Genomic DNA, 21,523 nt, shown 5'->3' on the forward strand with positions numbered 1-21,523 from the left:
TTTTTATTTTAATTTTTTTGAGGAAACTCCATACTCTTTCCCATAGTGGCTGCACCAAATGACATTCCCACTAAAAGGGCACAAAGGTTTCCTGTTCTCCACACACTCACCAAAATTTGTTTGTGTGTTTTTTTTTTTTTAAGATTTTATTTATTTATTTGACAGAGAGGGACAGCCTGAGAGAGAGGGAACACAAGCAGGGGGAGTAGGAGAGGCAGAAGCAGGCTCCTAGCGGAGGAGCCTGATGTGGGGCTCGATCCCAGAATGCCGGGATCATGCCCTGAGCCGAAGGCAGACGCTTAACGACTGTGCCAGCCAGGTGCCCCTGTTTTTTTTTGTTTTTTTTTTAACATTTGTTATTTCTTGGATTTTTTGATAATAGTCATTCTGACTGGTGTAAAGTAATATTGGGGTTTTGCTCTTTGCCAAAGGGGGGCCAGTAGGGGATTAGGTGAAATAGGTTGAGGGAACTAAGAGGTATAAACTTCAAGCTATAAAATAAATAAATCATAGGGATGAAAAATATACCTTAGGGAATATAGTCTATAATATTGAAATAACTTTTTGTGATGACAGGTAGTAAATACATTTATGGTGGTCATTCTGTAATGTACACAACTGTGAAATCATTATGCTATACACCTGAAACTAATATATTATACATAAACTGTATTTCAATTTTTTAAAAAATCATGGAGTATTATTTTTGAAATAATCTTCTTTAGAAAACCACAGCATTTCAGGATTGTAATGAATCGCATTGTCCTTTTACATTCAACATGTTTCTAGTATGACAATAATCACACTATGTTTACCACCCACCCCACACACGAAACATATCTTTTATTGTAGGAAAATACGTCTGTTGTCTTATTCTTCAATTTAAAGTTGCAGAGCTTAGTACAACTTAGTCTAAAACAAGTATTCCTTAATTATGTGTTGAATGGATGAACAGATCCAAATTTAAAACTAAGTAAAGGACATGCAACTTAAAAATTAATTCCATTTCGGGGATGCCTGGGTGGCTCAATCAGTTAAGGGTCTGCCATCGGCTCAGGTCATGGGAAGTCCCACATCAGGTTCCTTGCTCAGTGGGAAGCCTGTTTCTCCCTCTGCCTCTGCCTGCCATTCCCCCTGCTTGTGCTCTCTCCCTCTCTCTGTCAAATAAATAAAATCTTTTAAAAAAATTATTCCATTTCTACCATATGTTTTCTTGACTGCTCTTAAAAGGAAACTTCTAATGATGCTTAGATAGGTATTGAGAAGTTCTTGATTTTATAATTAGGAATTACTTATTCTTCATTGGAAAAAAATGTTAAACAGCCATATTCTTATTAGGGGGAAAGGGATTGAGTCTCCATCTCAAATATATATAGCACACTTAAGAGATGAATAAGGTAGATAGATACGCAATACCATTCCTTGCAAAGGGGTAAAGATATGTGCATTATTCTTGGCTACTTTTGCCCTGCTTTATACAGGGAAGAAACTATGCATCCATTAGAGGCCATGGAATACGCCTCCTCTGAACAAGAACATGAGGAAAGATTTTCATTTCATTCACTTTCTTTAAGTTCTGCTTCCTTATGCATAAAAAGAGACTAATAACTACATATCTACCTTACATTGTTTTTGTGAGGGCAGAATGAGATAATCCATGCTAAGAACAGTGCCCAGTTTGTAATAGGCACAATATATTTAATTATTTTTTTTAAATTACTGAAAATTTATTAAATTTTCCAATGTTAAATCCATACCATTTACCTGCTATTGCAACACCTTTAAGTTATGGTTAAAGTTTCGTTGTGGCTTTTCTCCAAAAAGTCACATGTGGGAATAGACAGAAAATTAATGCATGAATAAATGGATGAATCTCCCTCTGTTCAGAATGATTGGGTCCAGGAGTTTTGAACATATATCAGCTGGTATCAACAGAAATGCATTGGCCTTATTACAATACAAAGAAACCAGAAATCCACTGATGACTACAGAGCTTCCTGGCTAAATGCAACTAGAAAGAGGTAGCAGCTGGCAAGGCTTGGGTCAAAAAGGATGACTTTTTTACTCTGGAGAACGAAAAGTCCCGATCTAGACCCTTCCCAAATACCTCAGAAGTAAAAAGGGTGTCGAATATTTATTCAGAACAAAACAATCCTTCCCAAGTGACAGTTAAAAGTATGAAAATCGTCCTAATTAAAATGTTCAAAAAACCAGATGAGGCATTCCTAATTCTTTCAGTTCTCACAGACATTGGAAGCAAGATTAGGAGGAAGAAGATAGTGGTCTCATCACATTAGCCAACTTTTTCCCTTTCATTAGGGTCAGACAGGTGTCTACCTAATAATACACATATACAAGACCACTGTTGGCCATAAGTGTCCTATAATTGTAGTCATCCTTCATATCAGGCCTTTAAATAATCAGTCGATAACAAATGGACTGTGAAATCAGATCTGAAGCTAGGCTTTGCCATCTATCTTCTACTTGAATTCAAGCAAGTTATTTAACCCCTTACAGTCTCAGTTGCCTGACCTAAAAAATAGGAACAGTATTAACTACCTTGCAAGGTTCTAGTAAAGATAAAATAAATGAGAGAATGCATGACAGTTATCTGGTCCCTAAAAGGTATTCAATAAATGAAACCAAAGTTATTGCATTCTTTGAACATGAAAGGAAGGCATGAGGTAAGAGGGAATAAATTCATTAACTGTATGTATTCTAGAAGACCATTATATTTAAGGGGATTTCCTTGTATCCATCCTAGTTTACTTAAATTATCGATGGCATTTTCCATCACTGAATTAGCAAATACTTCTTTTTCAGGGGTGTTTACTTCTTTCACACATAGTTAAAACCCAACTGGAATTTTCTGTAGGAGGTAAAGGTCACATAGTCATTAAATTATCCATGTTTATTTCCTAACTTTCCTTTAGCTTCGCTTGATGTTAATTTAGTATTAACATCCAGGTTATTAAACTAATACTAAGCTACAGATTACATTTAAATACATTTTTCAGTGGGAAGTGGGATGCATTTCTTATTGTGCTGTCTAGCTACAAGCAAACAAATGGTCATTTGATTCTTTTATCATTATCCCAACGAGTAATATCAACCACAGAGATCACTAATGGGTTCCCCCCACGCACTCAAAGTAAACAATACAACATGATACATAACAGGCTTTAGAGTTATTAAGAGATAATCATATCCTTGGGACTTTCACTGGGCATAATAAGTGGCACTGCTAGAATATGATTATCTCTCGATAACAAGGGTCCCTGCAGCTTTCACAAAGTGAGAAAAAAAGTCATTACTGTAGGGAAAATGTGTATTTATTTTACTGAAACATAAAGCTGACAATTTAAGCTAATGAATAGTGGCTCTCCCTGAGATGACAGTATTACACAGTGTAGGAGGTTTCATATCAAGGTTACACAGGCATCATCACCTTGAGAAGTCTGCCTTGAAGAGCCATATTCTGGATGACTAATTTCTGGGGTCTTGACTACAAAGTAAACAGGACTGTAAGATGCTTAAGAGCCTAGAGATCTGTGCATCCATTTAAGACAGAGAGAGGACTGAGAATAGCAATGGGAATGGCTTATGCTGCTTACCAGTTGTAAGGTTAGAAACATGAGATTCTGAGCTTCACAAGTTGTCCTGTTGTAACATAATTAGGGCAGCTCACTTGAGGGGCTATAGACAGATGGTCCCGGCAACATGAGGTCCCAAAACAAACAACCAGTGACATCAAAATAGAAAGTGGTGGTATATGGATTTAGAAATAGAAGAGCAGAAGAAAGAAAGGGGAAAAAAAAAAAAAAAAGAAAGGGGCATGAATCTTTCACACCACTCTCAGGATATGAAAAAAGCTTATACACAAGAAGAGAGCTTAAGAGTTTAATCAGCAAGGGGCGCCTGGGTGGCTCAGTTTGGTAAGCGTTTGACTCTTGATTTCAACTCAGGTCTTGATCTCAGGGTTGTGAGATTGAGCCCCATATTGCGCTCCACGCTGAGCATGAAGCCTGCTTAAGATTCTGTCTCTCCCTCTGCCCTTAGCCCCACCTCTCCCTCTCTTAAAAAAAAAAAGTTTAATTAGCACGAAAACTCTACTCACCTAAAATTACTCAGAATGGTGGTATTTTCTGATCTCTCTAACTCACAAGAAATAGACAAAGCTACTCCTTAAGTCTCCATTTATTAATCAATAAAATGGGTAAATTAAAACCTTCCTCAGAATTACTGGGAAAATTAAATATTGAGTTTAAAAGCACCCTGTAATTATAAAATATTCTATATTTGTCTCTATATTACTACTATTTGGAGAAATTATTTTCATAAACCTTAAAATGAGGTAAGAATGCATCATTTCTCAAAGGTTCTGCCAATGATACTACTTAATTTTATTTGTAAGAGATAATGCTAGTAGAAAATACTTAACAGCTATTTTGTTGTAATATGCTTGGAAATGTAAATTTGGCATTGTGGCTCATAAGACATTATTCTAAAAAAAAAAAAAAGAAATCTGAAGTCTTAAAATATGTGCAAAGGTAAGAATTTTAGGAGTTTACAAAAATGAACAACCAGAAATTCCATTTTCAAAATCAGTGACTGTCAACCAGAGGCAATTTTTTGGCAAAGTCTGGAAACATTTTTGGTTGTACAAATTAGGGGGTGGGAGGTGAGGGTGGTTTGCTACTGGCATCTAGTGAACAGATGACAGGGATGCTTGCTAAATCTCCCATAATGCACAGGACCATGTTCTAAATATAAGCACTCTTTGCACTTAACTCATAAATTGAATAATCTACATCAGTAGGTGTTCATATGTACAATTCAGGACTGTGAAAAACTACTTCATCTGCCTCTACATCCTAGGGATAGAGACAGAAAATAATTCATTTCAAATTATTGAAGCCCATATGCAAATGTAGGCTTCTTAGCCCCTTAAATTTCCATTAAGGAAAATTATCAGGTTTGGCTAAATTCATTTCTGTCTTTCCATGTTGGCAATGTGCAAAACCAGAAAATGAAATTTTCCAGGGTTCACCATTATCACAAAAACTTGGAACAGTTATAATGACAACCTGTCACTCTGCATTTCCAAGACATACATTATGTCAACGCTTGACATTCCACAACAGCCTAATATGTCACATTATGTGACATGATATAAAAATATATCGGACACTTAGAATTTGATACTTCCTATAAGTGCATGCTCTTTATCTGAGTTTCACCAATTCAGGGAAAGGAAATACCTACATTTCTGCCCAGCAAATGGAAGACAAATGAAATGGAGAAAAATCACAACAAGTAACTACAGAATGACAGAATCCAAATATTTTCACATGGGTAATTTCACATACTCTAAGAAGAAATACAACATAGAGTAGTGACTGAGAGTACAGAATCTGGCTTTCAAAACTCAAATCTCTATATCCTACCTCAGCAATCTTCAGCAAATTACTCACTTGCCTCTGTGCCTTACTTTCTTCATCTAAATGAAGGTACTAATCCTATTTTCTTCCTTAGGCTGTTGTGAGAATTATATACGTTAATGCTGACCAAGGGCTCAGCACACAGTAAAGGCTATTAAATGGTTGTTTTTTAATAAAAAGAAACACCTCTAGTTCTATATATTTAAATAACCTTTGCCAGATATCATCGGTTCCTTTTCTTGAGCCCGTCGTTCTGCACTGTCCTCTTCTCATAAACCACACTGGACTTCATTCCTAGAGACTGTTGTGTAAGTTTTCAATTTGCTGAGCAGGAATTAAATATGCAGCATATACCTGTATGCAGTAAAGGACATAATGGAGTGCAGGGTAAAGGAAACATTGTCTGGAGGCCTAAGGGACTCACAATCTGGTTCCTCAAAGGCAGAAAATCGGTTCATGGCCATAAATGACTTGTACACACAGGCATCCTTTGTTTCTTGAAAGTTCATGTTATGCTAGTTACTATTAGGAAAGACCTACGTTAGCAGAGCACCTGAATTTGAAGAGGATTTTCACTTTTATTAAAACAAAAACCAAAAACAAAAACAAAACAACAGTGAAAAGCACAGTGTTGTGTTTATTTTGCATTAAGTAGTTATAGAGGCAGTGCATACACTGAGCACACCGCCAAGCTCCTTCCCAGGAATTACACTAAGCATCAAGCCATGGCACTTTTGACACAGAACTGTGTCTAAGAGACTTTATGCTTTACCTTGATTTTTTCTTTTAAGATCTTATTTGTCAGAGAGAGAGAGAGAGAGAGAGAGAGAGAGTGCAAGCAGGGGGAGCAGCAGGCAGAGGGAGAAGCAGGCTCCTAGCTGAGCAAGGAGCCAGCCCAATGTGGGACTCCATCCTAGAACACTGGGATCATGACCTGAGCAGAAGGCAGACACTCAATCAACTGAGCCACCCAGGCATCTCTATTTTGGGCATCTTAAAAAGCCTAAGCTATCAGAAAAGTCTGAGAGAGGTTATTTTTAGGGTCTGAGATGTTCAAAAGAATTTCTATATAAACTAATGGTAATTGTTTTTTTGCTTTATGTCATTAGGGCTATGAAAGGTTTCGTAGAAACGCTCTACCTTCAGAAAGCAAGGGAAACCTATAATGGAAACTGTGGGGAGGGCTCTGAAGTGCAATTTCAATCCAAAAAATAGGGATCGGGGGTCACAGTTTTCAGAAAAGTGGTTGTAGGACTTCTGGTGGTACACATTATTATTTTTATTATCTGAACATTTTAAATCTATGTGTACTTATGTTTGTATAAGTATATATTTATTTTTGTGTTTATTTCCCACTTACAGCACATTTCTTCTATTTTTTATTATTGATATAAATGTTCTTCATATGCACTATTACTTAAAAAATTCATTAGATTTACAGAAATGTTAAATAGAAAATATGTACCAATGTTAAGAAATATGATCATAGTATATATGATGTCCAGAATTGGGGGAAAACCAATACATAAAAAGGGAAATTCTGTATGTGAAATTAGGTCTAAGAGCCCAGAAATGGGGGGGAGGGGGTGTTCAAGCATGGTTCTTACTTTTCACTAGAAGCATGTATTTATTCTGGTTCTCTGGAGAAGGATTACTAGTTCCCACCACTGTATTTGAGAACATGCATCCTTTCCCAGATCCATTGCTACTCATGGTCCAGAGAGAGATCTACAGCATGGTTTTCTCTAAAGAGAGAAGTACTCATCTCATTACACAGTGACATATATTTGAAGGGAAACACAAACACAACTCAATGACTTGAGTTTCTTCCCCAAAGAGGAAGAGACCAGCGGACGAAAAAGCCCGAACAAATGGCTGTTGAACCCCAGAACAAATGTGAAAGGTCAGTATGTGTTTACGATATCATTGAATATTTTTCTATTACCATGAAGAATGAAATAGCAACTAAACAGCATAAAGGAGATGAAAGAAATAATATTTTACAACTTACTGAATTGAGCTACACACACGATAATTTCCAGGATTGATTTCCTGTCTACTTTTGAAGTAAATAGCCATCAATTTGGAAATCCATGCGCAAGTATGTGAAGAATGTAAACATTTCCTACTCAGAGGGAAATTTCTTTAGCTTTCTTGAAAGAAATTTAGTGCTACACACACACACACACACACACACACACACTTATACTGAGGATCGTATAATCCATACCAACTTGAAATTTCCCTAGTTCACTATAAATCAGTTATGGTTTAACTGAACTCCAGGGTAGGCGCTGTGACATTTGAAACACTTTGAAAAGTCACATTGGTGTCCTACATCTTGTTAGGTAGAAAACTGTTCTATGTATAGTCCAGATTCAAGAAAGCCTGGTGAACTGGTAAGAAATAGGCTATAGAGTTAGAGAAAAGTTAGTTCAAACCTAACTACCTCATTTATCCTTTATGACCAGAGGCAAAGTATTCTCTCTTAGCTTCAAACTCTGCATTTGTAAAATGGAGGTCAGGATACCTTTATTGCCCAGGGCCAAACACTTAGTACTAATTGAAAAGCCGAGGCAGCCACTTCTATTCTTCCTTCAACTGAAACCCCACTGCCTCATTCTTTCCTCATAAGGGAACAAGTCACCTGATGAATGAGTTGTCAGACTAAGGTTATAGAAATCACTGCTCAATTTCTCTTCATAGTGGGTATATGCAAAAGTATATTGCCTTAATGATTTGCTTAATTACCTAAAATAAGTATTTCTTTTCACCCTGAACCGCTACAATTTTCAAAAAAAAAAAATTAGCTCAAACACTATAGGAAAAGTTCTACATTTCTTGATAGTACACCTCTGTTAGGAAAAAAAATAACACTTCTAACTATGCATTTTTAGTTCTAATGTATACATATGTATTGTTATGTTATTAAATTATACACATAATTAAATATAAGCAATTATTTAAAATTATATAAAATATATAAGTTCTCACCTCTCCCCCAACCTTAAATGGATATACTTGGCTATGTCCCAGCATGCATCTCACCACTAGTAAGTCCCTTTTTGTAAAGAAACACCTAAATATAGAAAAAATTGAAGACTTCCAATTTTCGCCTTTTCAGAGTAATGGGTATTACACTTATTTTAACCTTGTAAACTACTATAAAACTGAAAAAAAAAAACACGAAGAAACTGATTTCAGGAATTGGGCAACAGACAGCATAAAGCGGTAATCATTTAGAGAAAGGAAACACTGAGGTGAGTTCCTAGTTTATCCCAACTTCATTTCTGTGGGTACTTTCCAAACCACAGGAAATGGAAGTGAAGCCCAAACTGAGAGCCATGGTCTCACTGAGTAAAATAAAGATTAGAGTTCGGGCCTATTTGCAGTTTGTAATTTACAGGGTGAATAATGAAAAGGAGGGTACGGCCCAAAGAAGGATCTGTAGACCTCTATATGGAGGTGCACTTGTGTCACTGGCTGAACACTAAAATTGCAAGGCACAGGGAGAGTTTCCACAAGGCCTGGAAGAGAACAGCCACTGATGGAATTGAGAGAAACAGATTCCATGGCTATCCCAGGGCTGGAAATGTTAGACTTCCAAAAGCCAGAGTAGAAAATATTTCGTGAACGCTCCAGGTATTTAACTGAGCCCATATAAAGGTACACCCTTAAATTTTTGAGAATCAAAAAGTGCTTTTATTTACATGGGGTCTGTCTACTGATATTTACTATTTTAAAATTTAAAAATGAAACTCCTAAAGATACTTACTCATTTAACAATGATAATAAATCCAATACATATTTATATAAATAGCACATCTTATGGAAAAAAACCTGAATTATCTGAAACAAAATAATAGAGATCAGAGTGCATGTTTTACACATTTGCAAATCATTTAAAGGTTTGGCTCAGGGGCGCCTGGGTGGCTCAGTCAGTTAAGCGGCTGCCTTCAGCTCAGGTCATGATCCCAGAGTCCTGGGATCCAGCTCCCTGCGCTGGGCTCCCTGCTCAGTCTGCTTCTCACTATTTCTCTCTCTCTCTCTCTCAAATAAATAAATAAAATGTAAAAAAACAAAAAAAGCTTTGGCTCAATAGAAGATAATTTGATTTCTCTCTTTGTCTCTACATTTAGTCTTAAATGATATCACATATCATGTAGCCTCCGGAAAAGCCCACTGAACACTTGTGAGAAACTGAGACAAAGACAAATCTTAGTATTCTGAAAAAAAGCTTCGAAATTAATGACCACCTGAAAATTGTGGTCATTCCCACAGGGTTCCCTGGACCAGACTCTAAGAACTATACTACGAGGAATCTTTGGAAGTAGAAAGAGTTAAAAGTTAAAAGAGTTAGAAAATATATGTGAGCACAACTTGGGAAAAGATTTTCATAAAGAACTTTCAGCACAATTTTCTTTTCAAAGGATCTCTGATTTGCAAGGGAATCATTCCTTGTGATTCTGTTTTCAGACTTGCAGAATTGGTGGAGGAAGGAAGAGTAGATAGGGATTAATTGATCTAGGCTGGTCAATCCCGCTGTAAAAGTGCCTGGATCAAGAGAACACCTAGCTGCAAACAGACCCAAACATGTATTTCCTAAGTTTAATCTATGGACTCAGGAAAGGTGGGTCCTTTACTTTTGGGGGTATGCTCAAGGTTCTCAGGAGCCACCTATCTCTGTCCTAGCAAAAGATCAAGAAAAGTAGAGGTGAAAGAGCAGCAGCCCAATAAAAGCACAGTTTAAACCTCTGGACACAATTCCGCCTAAGGTGAATCCCTAGATTTGTCAAATACAGTTAAAAGTGACAAAAAAGAATCTTGATAGTATCCAGAAAAAAGCACATTCCTGCCCCCACATAAAGAAAGCCATACCTTAAGTTACCTTCTTAGGCTTTTGACTAATAAGAAAGCAGTATAGTTTTCATTAAGTTCATACCTCACAGAACACAAACAGGTTGATCTGTATAAAATAGGAATTTCTCTTTTCCTTAAAAGAAGCAATGCTTGGGAGCCTGGTTGGCTCAGTCAGTGGGTCATGCGAATCTTGCTATCAGGGTTGTGAGTTTGAGCCTCATGTTGGGCATAGAGGCTATTTAAAAAGAATAAAATCTTAAAAAAAAAAAAAAAAGGAAGCAATGTCATGGGAAAAATACTATAGACACACTGTCTAACTATTTTCTCCATCATTCCTCTGCTCTCACCCTACATTCTGCTCTGAAAAACCTAAGCTGTCTGAGCCAGACCAAAGACATGACCCTGGAATTTCATACCACACTCTAGACAGCACTTCTCAACTGGGAGTGGTTATGCCCCTCCCATACCAGAGGATACTTCACTGCATCTGGAGACATTATTTTACTCACAGAGCGTGTGTTACTGGTATCTAGAGCCCAGGGATATGGCTAAACATCCTACATTGAACAGGTTCCATAACAAAGGATTATCCACTCCAAAATGTCCATAGTGCTGAGGTTGAAAAGTCCATCTCAAGAAAATAATCTTGGATTAGAAATTATTTAACCACCATTATCGCCCCCTGCCCATCAGCATAAACACAAAGCCACCTACAGGAAGCAGCACAGTGCCAACACTGGCTGCCTAACTTGTCACACCAAGTCCAACAACCCTGCACTCTGGCAGGACTGCCCTTCTCAGTCAAGTATGCTTCAGTCCCAGTGCAGAGGGCTCCTTCCCCAAAGACCAGCACAAACCTCTACCATACCACATCTTCAACCAGAGAGTTATGCAGGGCCTCAGTTCTGGCAGAGCTGCTATTAGGTCTCATTTCACAAGCAGACCAGAGCACATCTATTTAAAATTAGCCAGGTCCGAACATTGCCCACAGCAGGCAAGGAGAGTCTCCTAAAGGAAAGAACAACCAAAACACAACAGCAGAGGGCACGAGCTCGTAACAGGGACACTCCCTGAAGCACCAAGCCACAGGCACTATATGACCTCTTCTTCATAAGGCCATTACTTTCATGAGCAGGAGACATAACTGGTTTTTCTAACATGCAGAAGATAACAGAGACTTAGACAACATGCCAAGACATAGGAATTTATCCCAAATGAAAGAACAAGACAAGGCCACAGCCAGTGATCTAAGCAAAACAGATAAAAGTAGCATGCCTAATGGAGAATATAATGCAACAAACCTAAGGATATTCACTGGGCTTGAGTAAAGAATAAAAGACATCAATGAGAATCTTACCACAGAGATAAAAGAGTTAAAATAGAATCAACCGGAGATGAAGAATTCAATAACTAACATTGGAAACAGCTTGATGCAATGAACAGCAGGCTGAAAGATGCAGAGGAATAAATTAGTGACCTAGAAGACAAAATAATGGAAAATAATGAAGCTGAACAAAAGAGATAAGAATTATGCAACACAAGAACAGACTTAGGGAACTCCGTGATTCCATCAAGCATAATAACATTTGTATTACAGGAATCCCAGAAGACGAGAGAGAAAAGGGGCCAGAAAATCAGACTTAGGGAACTCAGTGATTCCATCAAACATAATAACATTTGTATTGCAGGAATCCCAGAAGACAAGAGAGAAAAGAGGCCAGAAAATTTATTTGAAGAAATGAAGAATTTCCTTCTGGGGAAGGAAATAGACATCTAGATCCAGGAGGCACAAAAAATTCCCTTCAAAATCAACAAGAGCAGGCTAACGTCAAGACATATGGTAACTAAATTTGCAAAATATCTTGATAAAGAAAAAATCTTAAAAGCAGCAAGACAAAAAAGAAAGTCTGTAACTTACAAGGAAACACCCATAAGGCTAGCTGGAGATTTTACAACAGAAACTTGGCAAGCCAGAATGATGTGGCATGATATATTCAATGTGCTGATTGGGAAAAATCTGCAGCCAAGAATACCCTATCCAACAAGACTATCATTTAGAATAGAAGGAGCGATAAAGAGTTTCCCAGACAAAAAAAAAAAAAAAAAACTAAAGGAGTTCATGACCACCAAACCAGCTCTGCAAGAATTTTAAAGGGTGCTCTTTGAGTGCAAAGGAAAGACCAAAAGTGACAAAGACAAGGAAGAATCAGAGAAAATCTCCAAAAACAATGAAAAACAAGTAATGAAATGGCAATAAATACATATTTAACAATAATTACTCTGAACGTAAATAAGATAAATGCTCCAATCAAGACACAGGATATTAGAATGGATAACAAAACAAGATTCATCTATATACAAGACTCACATTAGACACCTGCAGATTGAAAGTGAGGAGGTGGAGGACCATTTATCACACCAATGGATATCAACAGGAAGCTGGAGTAGCAATACTTATATCAGACAAACTAGACTTTAAAACAAAGACTGTAAAAAGAGACAAAGAAGGGCACTATATTATCATAAAGAGGCCAATTTGATAAGATCTAAGAATAATAAATATTTATGCACCAAATATGGGAGTAAACAAATATATAAGACAATTAAAAACAAATATAATGAAACTAAAGGATAACAAAATAATAGTAGAGAATTTTGACACCCCACTCACATCAATGATCATCTAAACATAAAGTCAATAAGGAAACAATGGCTTTGAATGTCACACTGGACCAGATGGACTTGACAGATATATTCAGAACATTTCATCTTAAAAAAGAATACACATTCTTTTCAAATGCACATGGAACACTCTCCAGAATAGATCACATATTAGTTCACAAAACAGACCTCAACAAATACAAAAAGTTTGAAATCACACCATACACCATTTCTGACCACAATGCTATGAAAATAGAGGTCAACCACAAGAAAAAAAAATTGTAAAGACCACAAATACAGGGAGGTTAAACAACATGCTACTAAATAATGAATAGGTCAACCAGAAAATCAAAAGGAAATAAAAATATATGTGGAAACAAATACTAGTGAAAACACAATGGTCCAAAATCTTTGGGATGCAGCAAAAGTGGTCATAAGACAGAAGTATATAGGGCACCTGGGTGGCTCAGTCGGTTAAGTGTCTGCCTTCAGCTCAGGTCATGATACCAGGGGTCCTGGGATCAAGCCCAGCATTGGGCTCCCTGCTCAGTGGGGAGTCGGCTTCTCCCTCTCCCTCCACCCCTTTCCCTGCTCATGCTCTTTCTCTCTCTCTCTTAAAATAAATAAATAAAAACTTAAAAAAATAAAAAAAAGAGGGATGTATATAGCAATGCAGGCCCACCTAAGGAAGCAGGAAAAATAGCAAACAACTTAACCTTACAGCTAAAAGGGCTAGAAAAAAGAACAAAAAGAGAAACCTAAAGCCAGCAGAAGAAGGGAAATAAGAGATTAGAGCAGAAATAAATGATATAAAAACTAGAAAAACAATAGAACAGATCAATGAAACCAGGAGATAGTTCTTTGAAAAGAATAAATAAAACTGATAAACCTCTAGCCAGGCTCATCAAAAAGAAAAGAGAAAGGAACAAAATAAATAAAATCACAACTGAGAAAGGAGAAATAACAACCAATACACAAAATACAAACAATTATAAGAGAATATTATGAAAAACTATATGCCAATAAATTGGATAACCTGGAGGAATGGGTAAGTTCCTAGAAACATACAAACTATCAAAATTGAAACAGGAATAGAAAACTTGAATGTACTAATAACCAGCAAAAAATTGAGTCAGTAATCAAAAAACTCCCAGCAAACAAGTCTGGGGCCAGATGGCTTCACAGGATAATTCTACCAGACATTTAAAGAACACCACCTATTCTTCTCAAACAATCCAAAAAATAGAAAAGGATGGAAAACTTTCAAATTCATTCTATGAGACCAGCATTACCCTGATACCAAAACCAGACAAAGATTCCACACACACACACACACACACACACACACACACACACACACAAACTACAGGCTAATATCCCTGATGAACATGGATGCAAAAAATTCTCAATAAAATACAAGCAAACTGAATCCAACAATACATTATAAAAATTATTCACCATGATCAAGTGGGATTTATTCCTGGGTTGCAAGGGTGGTTCAATATTCACAAATCAATCAATATAATATATCACATTAATAAATGAAAGGATAAGAACCCTATGATCTTTCAATACATGCAGAAAAAGCAGCTGAGAAAGTACTATTTATGTTAAATACCCTCAACAAGGTAGGTTTACAGGAAACATATCTCAACGTGTTAAAGGCCATATACGAAAAACCCACAGTTAACGTCATCCTAAATGGGGAAATACAGAGCTTTACCTCTATGGTCAGGAACAAGATAGGGATGTCCACTTTTGCCACTTCTATTCAACATAGTGTCCTAGCAACAGAATAAGACAACATAAAGAAATAAAAGCCATCCAAACTGGCAAGGAAGAAGTAAAACTCTCATTATTTGACATGATACTCTACAGGAAACCCAAAAACTCCACCAAAAAAAACCTGCTAGAACTGATACACGAATTCAGCAGAGTCTCAGGATACAAAATCAACGTACAGAAATCTGTTGCATTTCTATATACCAATAATAAAGCAGCAGAAAGAGAAATTAAGGAATCAATCCCATTTATAATTCCACCAAGTCAGTAAGATACCTAGGAATAAACCTAATAAGCAAAGAGGAGAAAGACCTGTACTCTGAAAAGTATAAAACCTTGATGAAAGAAACTGAAGATGACACAAATAAATGGAAAGATATCCCATTCTCATGGACTAGAAGAACAAATATTGTTAAAATGTCTATGTTACCCAAAGCAATATGCATATTTAATGCAATCTCTCTGAAAATAGCACCAGTACTTTTCAGAGCCAGAACAAACTTAAAATTTGTACAGAACCACAAAAGATTCTGAATAGCCAAAGCAGGCTTGGTGGGGTGGGGGAGAGGAAGCAAAGCTAAAGTCATCACAATTACGGACTTCAGGTTATATTACAGACTGTAGTGATCAAAACAGTGTAGTACTAGCACAAAAATAGACACATACACCAATGGAACAGAAAAGAGAACCTAGAAATGAACCCACAATTATATGGTCAATTAATCCCCAAAAAAGCAAGAAAGAATATCCAATGCGAAAAGACATTGTCTTCAATAAATGGTGGTGGGGTAACTGAACAGTTACATGCAAAAGAAAGAAACTATCTTTTTAACACCAAACACAAAAATAAATTCAAACTGGATTAAAGATCTGAATGTGAGACCTGAAACTACAGAAGTCCTAGAGAAGAACATGGCAGTAATCTCTTCAAAATAGGCCATATACACTTCTTTGTAGATATGTCTCCTGAAGCAAGGGAAATAAGAGCAAAAATAGACTATTGGGACTACATAAAAATAAAAAGCTTCTACACAACGAAGGAAACAATCAGCAAAACTAAAAGGCAACCTACAGAACTGGAGAAAATATTTGCCAATGACATACCCAATAAAGGGTTAGTACCCAAAATATATAAAGAACTGATACAACTCAATATCTAAAAACGAAATAATCCAATTAAAATCAGGCAGAAGACAAGAATAAGCATTTTTTTCCAAGAAGATATACAGATGGCCAACAGAAACATGAAAGGATACCTAACATCACTGATCATCAGGGAAATACAAATCAAAACTACAGCGTGATATCATCTCACACCTGTCAGGATGGATAAAATCAACAATACAAGAACCAACAGGTGTTGGTGAGGATGTGGAGAAAGGGGAAACCTCTGTCAGCATTGGAGGGAATGCAAACTGGTGCAGTCACTCTGGAAAACAGTATGGAGTTTCCTCAAAAAGTTAAAAATAGAGCTATCCTATGATCCAGCAATTGCACTACTAGGTACTTACTCAAAGAACACAAAAATACTGGGATACCTGGGTGGCTCAGTCGGTTAAGCGTCTGTCTTTGCTCAGGTCATGATCCCAGTGTCCTGGGACCAAGTCCCACATCAGGCTCCTTGCTCAGTGGGAAATATGCTTCTCCCTCTGCCTGCTGCTTCCCTTGGTTGAGTGCTCTCTCCCTCTCTCCCTCTCTGACAAATAAATAAATAAAATCTTTTTTTTTAAAAAATGAATACAAAAATAATAATTCAAAGAGTTACATGCACCTTGATGTTCATAGCGGCATCATCTATAATAACCAAATTATGGAACCAAGCCAAGTGTTCAGTGAGTGTCCAGTGACTGATGAATGGATAAAGAAGAGGTGATACACACACACACACACACACACACACACACAGGAATATTACTCAGCCACAAAAATGAATGAAATCTTGGCATTTGCAAGGACATGGGTGGAGCTAGAGAGTACTATGCTAAGTAAAATAAGTCAGTCAGAGAAAGACAAATACCATGTGATTTCATTCATACGTAGAATTTAAGGAACAAAACAAATGAGCAAAAGGGGTAAAAAAAAAAGAGAGAGAAAGAGAGAGAGCGAAAGACACAGACTCTTAACTATAGAGAACAAACTGATCATTACCAGAGGGGAGAGTGTTGGGGATAGGTTAAACAGGTGATGAGGATTAAGTAGAACACTTGCTGTGATTAACACCGTGTGTTGTATGGAAGTATCAAATCACGGTGTTGTACACCTGAAACTAATACTACACTGTATGTTAACTAGCTGGAATTTAAATAAAAACTTTAAAAAAATCATTTTCCATTTTCCTAGGCTAGCACTCTCTGGATTGCCAATGTACTATTTAGATTTCTGAAAACACTCAGGCAATATTATAAGCCCAACACAAAACTTTACTATCTCCCAAAGCTGGTTATATTAATATTGTATTATTCACACTTGAAAGTAATTTAATTTGAGTCAATGCACTAAAGTAGCCCACATGAGAGAATGCCCAGATACATGAGCATGCACATGCTTGTTTTTTCAAATCAGAATGGTAATGCCATAGCTGTTCTGATCACAGTGTACCAGAGGAAAGAAAAGAGGGGAAAAAGAGCAAAGAAAGGAAAAGAAAGAGGGAAGGAAAGAGGGAAGGAAAGAGGGAAGGAGGTAAGGAAGGAAGTGGGGAGGGGAGGAGAGAGGGAACAAGGGAGGGAAGGAAGAAAGAAAATCAATCAAAGAAACTTAATTTAATGGATGGACTATTTGTTTAGCTCCAAAACGTGTTCATTTGTTTTGAGGCACATCCTGACTGCAAAAAGAATAATCATTTCAACCTAGGAGCTCTGAGAAATAGAAGAAAGAGAGACATCTAAATGTCTGTATTCATAGAATTAGTAGAACTCGAAGCAGAATGCAAAATGGCACTTTATGGGAATGATCTGAGCTTTCATTGACCAGGTTCCATGAATCTCCTTGAAGCCATGGCATGCATGTAGACATTCTCCCATATTCAAGCTTTCGTTCACTTCTTTCCTGTCTGACTTTCTCTCCCCTTGCCATTTACAGTTTGTGCTCCAGAGACAGCCTAATGGGGCTTGATTTTGTTACCTCGGCCAGCATTCCCTACAGGAGACTTCGTCCTGTAATCCTCATCTTTCCAGTGGTGCATGTCTATGAAATTAAAATGGAAGAGATTGATTCCTCGGGTATGCGCTTGCTGTTATTGACAGTCATTCCAGATCAGTCCCTGCGAGGCAAGACAGCTCTTGCACGAAAAATACCTTTGCTTATCATAAGCTGAGGCTCTGTGCCGCTGAGATGGCAATTTCTGACCCATACGACAGCAGCCAAAGATGAGCTAGGGTGCTCAAGAGAGTGAACTTCGGTAATCCTACGGTCTTCCATTAATCTGAAACCCACTAATCTGAGACTTCCAATTTTTCTCCGTTTTAAAGCTCTGACCCCCTTACAATACTTCATAAATGCAGGTAGTTACTCATTAAAAGACATTGCAGGCAGCATATTGCAGACAATTAGATTTTTAGTATTTTAAATTTCTAAATTTCAGTTCCCTTTAAAAATTTTACAGTATATTTTCATTGTGGTAAAATATATTTAAAGTAAAATTTACCATTTCAACTATTTTTAAATGTATAATTCAGCAGTATTAAGTACATTCACAATTTTGTGCAACCATCACCACCATCCATCTCCAGAACTTTTCATCATTCCCAACACAAACGCTACACTCATTAAAAAAATAACTCCCCAGTCCCTGGTAACCTCTATTCTGTTTTCTGTTGCTATGAATTTGGTTATTCTAAGTACCTCTTATAAGCAGAATTTTATATTAGTATTTGTTCTTTTTTGTATGGTTTACTTCACTAGCTTATTTTTAAGGTCCACCCATGTTACAGCATGCATCAGAATTTCACTCATTTTTAAGGCTTAATAACATGTCGTTTTATGCATACATTATATTTTGCTTATCTATTCATCTGTTGATGGGCATGTAGATGGTTTCCACTGTTTGGCCATTTTGAGTAGTGCTGCTATGAATACCGGTATACAAGTATTTGAGTCCCTGCTTTCAATTTACAATTTGAATCATTTTTGCTCATTTAAAAACTGCCTGAAGGCTATAACTTATTATAAAATAAAGTGATATAATGTTCATTTTTTCACATGATCTTATGTGACTTTGTGCATTGGTAGAGAGAGCTGGTACAAATATGAACAAGGCTACTTAGGGAACGTAAGTTATTTTTTGAAGCATACAAAACAAATCAGGACAGGTGTTGGTAATATTCTTTCTTCCATCTATGTGGAATTCCCAAAATACATGGTCCCTACTACAAATCATGAACATGGATTTTGCATAAACAACTACTACTCTATTTCAAAGCAGCTCACTGTCTTGGTGAAGTTAAAATCAAGGTCAAATCATGTCACTACGTATCATAAGACCCTTCTCTCTATTACAAAACAAATAGCCAAGTGATAGACTAGAAAAAGACATAAGTAATTCTCAAGTTAACGTGACCAGGAACGTCCTTCTTATCCAAGTCAATGCATTACTTCAGTAGTTTCACAAATGGAAAACTGAGATATTACATTGTATAGAACCAATACTACAAAGACAATCTGTGTCTTTCTGTGACAAGGCTAAGTAAAAAAAGAGACTATTTAATGTTGATATGAATAAAAAGTAACAAAATAATGATACTGCAAACACAGGTTGTTAAAAATTATAACTGCATGCTAAAAAGTAAAATTCTGTAAACCTTACTTCGCATTTAAACAATTGCAGAACTCCACATTTTTTTAGATGTTTACTGAGGCTCAGTCACACTGGGAAGATTATTTTATTAAACTCTCATGGCAGTTCTGTGAAACATGTTGTTATTATTTCCATTTAAAGCTAAAGAAACTAAGAGTTTTAAATAACTCTCAGGGGGGTACACTGCACATAAATGGTGGAGGAGAACTTTGAACCCATATCTATATGACTCCTGAGTTGAAGCTTTTTATGGCTATGCTATCTAGAATTGTTCCAAGCCACATTTCACAACTGGGACAATGCTTCAAACAAATACGTGTTTATGAGGGAGTTAAGAATTAATGTGCCTGCGAATTAAAATGTGTCCCCTTAGAGCTATAAATGGAGCCTGCTCAGTCAGCTTCTGACAGTACCCAAATTACCTGGTATTTCTCCATTCTGAGAATTTAGCAACCCAACATGGCTCCACGTGGACTCATCTACCATTTCATTTAGACCTCTCCCCTGAGATTCTAATGTTGGCCAAAAGAGCTTTGGCTCTTTTAGGAATGATATTTTAGGAATGATACCATATCTAGAATGTTATAAAGAAAGTTTCACTGTTGCCATTATAATTATTCTTAACTATAACTGCTGTTCCCTTTAGGACAAGTAAACTCAGAAAGCACTTACGCTATTTGCTTACGGAAAAAGAGTGATAATGATCCATAAAGAAATTATCAACCAAATATAGACTCATGTGTTTTGTTTTACTCTGCACTGGCATTAATAATTTTAGAAGTCAGCAGTATACATGGTTCTGCGTTCACATTGATATTTGCTTCAGGATAATTTATGACAGACCAAAGTGGCATAAGCAACTGAGAATACTAGGCTTTATTAACATGGTAAATTAAAATGGAATACTGACTGATGTCTTGTGTAAAATTAATGTACCATTAACCTTAACTATGCCAATAAAGTTACATTATGAAAGTCAACTACAAGAACAGTTATTCACGTGGGATACACAGCAAATGTACATCAAATCTATGTTAATATGGAATGCACATGTGAAAAGGAAAAAGTAAATGAAATCAATTAGTAAAACCCTGGTTGAAATCCAAGTCACAAATTTGGGCACATAAAGTTTACTAGTTCAGCATTCTCTATCCAATTACACTGATTTTTTAAAAATAATCTATTATTTTATCAAGTAGCTTTGATCAAAGTTTCTTTCTCTATACACCATTAACACATCTCATGAACTTTATCAGATAGCAGAGTTTAGAACTTGAAGAGTAACAAGAGATAATTAAGTTGTACCTTCACATTCTATACATGAGGAAACAAATTATCTAGGGATGCTGGAACACAGACTGAGGCAGAATCTCAGTCTAACCCTTACTCACAAATTGTATTTTCTATAACCTGCTCAATATTCATTCCAGCTAATTTCTTGTTGCTAAGGAATCTTCTACTTTCATTCTTTGAGTCTGACAGATGGTAGAAGACCAATATTTTAAATAAGTAAAACAGAGGTAATAATACCTAATATACGGATTTATTGCAATAGATGAGCAAACTACTTGAGATCTTACTTGAAATTATAAAATGTTATAAAATTATTTTTATTATTAATATAAATGAAGGGCTTGAAAAGTTGAACTTTAAGACATCTCTTTTGCAAAATTTCTCTTAAGAAGTCTCTTCTCTCTAAAGAAGCCAAAAACTATATAAGCTTTCAGTCAAGAGAAATGTAATTTCTAGGCACACCTCATCCAACTTTTTATCTATCATTCCTCACTATACCCGGATATTTCGGGTGTCTAAAATAATATTTTTCTTATATGATACTTCTTAATATTAAATTATATTTTATATAATTACATAATTTTATATTGTATATTATACATATTTGGACAATGCTTAAAGCATAGTATACATTTAATAAATATTGAGAAATATTAATTTACTTTCTTCTTCCTTTTCAATCTCCCCTCTTTAA

Source organism: Ursus maritimus, unplaced genomic scaffold (genome assembly GCF_017311325.1).
Source record: "Ursus maritimus isolate PB19 unplaced genomic scaffold, ASM1731132v1 scaffold_14, whole genome shotgun sequence".
In the NCBI taxonomy this organism is placed as follows: Eukaryota; Metazoa; Chordata; class Mammalia; order Carnivora; family Ursidae; genus Ursus; species Ursus maritimus.